Source organism: Oryx dammah, unplaced genomic scaffold, assembly GCF_014754425.2.
Source record: "Oryx dammah isolate SB20612 unplaced genomic scaffold, SCBI_Odam_1.1 HiC_scaffold_4, whole genome shotgun sequence".
In the NCBI taxonomy this organism is placed as follows: Eukaryota; Metazoa; Chordata; class Mammalia; order Artiodactyla; family Bovidae; genus Oryx; species Oryx dammah.
The window spans coordinates 69606558-69608258 of record NW_024070188.1 but is presented as its reverse complement, the minus strand read 5'-3'; the positions used below and the strand labels follow the sequence as shown (position 1 = coordinate 69608258).

General features: G+C 44.9%; 1 non-coding gene across 1 annotated transcript; it reads left to right on the top strand.

Moving 5' to 3' along the window:
* The first annotated feature begins 700 nt into the window (after window positions 1-700).
* On the top strand, window positions 701-772 carry TRNAC-GCA. Its single transcript has one exon. It is a non-coding gene; the product is annotated as a tRNA-Cys (tRNA).
* The last annotated feature ends 929 nt before the right edge of the window (window positions 773-1701 follow it).

The following is a 1701-nucleotide window of genomic DNA, read 5'->3' as shown; positions in this document are numbered from 1 at the left end:
TACACCATCAGCCAGGCAGGGCCACAGACAAAGGCCAAGACCTGGAATGACGATTTACAGCCAGTGGTGGCTGCAGGAATAAAACGCTAAGAATTCCTTTTGAATCTCCCACAGGGGTTGATCCTTTATTACAAACACAGAGGGTGTAAACCAGCAGCATCTTTACAACCAGGGTGCACAACACCACAGGTCTGGCCAGGAGACCAGACTAAGAAAGCACCTCCAGGTTCCAGCAGGAAATCCTGGGCCTCAAGACTTGCATCTATGCATGTGCTCCTACACTGGGCTTCCCTGGTGGCTCAGACAGTAAAGCATCTGCCTGCAACGCGGGAGACCTGGTTTCAATCCCTGGATCAGGAAGATCCCCTGGAAAAGGAAATGGCAACCCACTCCAGTACTCTTGCCTGAAAAATTCCATGGACAGAGGAGCCTGGTAGGCAACAGTCTATGGGGTCGCAAAAAGTAGGACATGACTGAGCAACTTCACTTATTTACATGTGCTTCTACTAGGAATCTCATTCCTGCTACTAGGAAGACAGAAGTCTTATGCACCATCTAATTGGAGAGTTATTTCACTATAATCCGATGATCACAGGCAAAGGGAACAACTCTTTTTTTTTCTTTCTGAAAGGTCTATCTATACTTACTGTAAATAAGTGTGGTAATTTATTGTTGTCAGTCACTAAGTCATGTCTAGGCTTCCCTGGTGGCTCAGATGGTAAAGCGTCTGCCTGCAATGCGGGAGACCCAGGTTCGAGTCCTGGGTGGGGAAGATCCCTTGGAGAAGGAAATGGCAATCCACTCCAGCACTCTTGCCTGGAAAATCCCATGGATGGAGGAGCCTGATAGGCTACAGTCCATGGGGTCGCAAAGAGTCGGACACGACTGAGAGACTTCACATCACATCATCACATCAAGTCATGTCTGACTCTTGGTGACCCCACGGACTGCAACACTCCAGGCTTCCCTGTCCTTCACTATCTCCCAGAGTTTGCTCAAACTCATGTCCATAGTGTTGGTGATGCCATCCAACCATCTCATCCTCTGTCATCCCCTTCTCTTCCTCAATCTTTCTCAGCATCAGGGTTTTTTCCAGTGAGTCAGTTCTGCGCAGCAGGTGGCCAAAGGATTGGAGCTTCAGCTTCAGCACCAGTCCTTCCAATGAGTATTCAGGGTTGATTTCCTTTAGGATTGACTGGTTTGATCTCCTTGCAGTCCAAGGGGTTCTCAAGAGTCTTCTCCAGCACCAGAATTTGAAAGCATAAATTCTTTGGCTCTCACCCTTCTTTATGGTTCAGCTCTCACATTCATACATGACTACTGGAAAAACCATAGCTTTGACTATAAGGACCTTTGTTGTCAAAGTGACATCTCTGCCTTTTAATACACTGTCTAGGTTTGTCATAGCTTTTCCTCCAAGATGATAATGATAGAGTCTAACTTTCAATTTCCCTCCAGGGTCTCCTGCTGATTTCTCCTTTTTGCTTATTTCCTTAAATCTTTTTAAAAAGTAAACTTTAGCATCCACCTGAATATTTTTTTATTTGAGCTTTGTTATGTGTTCTTGTTTTGACTCTTCAGTAGCTACTGGAAACATTCTCAGTTGAAGAGTGCTAGGATCTTTTTCCTACAAGTTTACTTCTGCCAGTGAAAAAGGTTATTTATTATTTTAATGAGCAGAGATTTTCATTCTTGACTTCT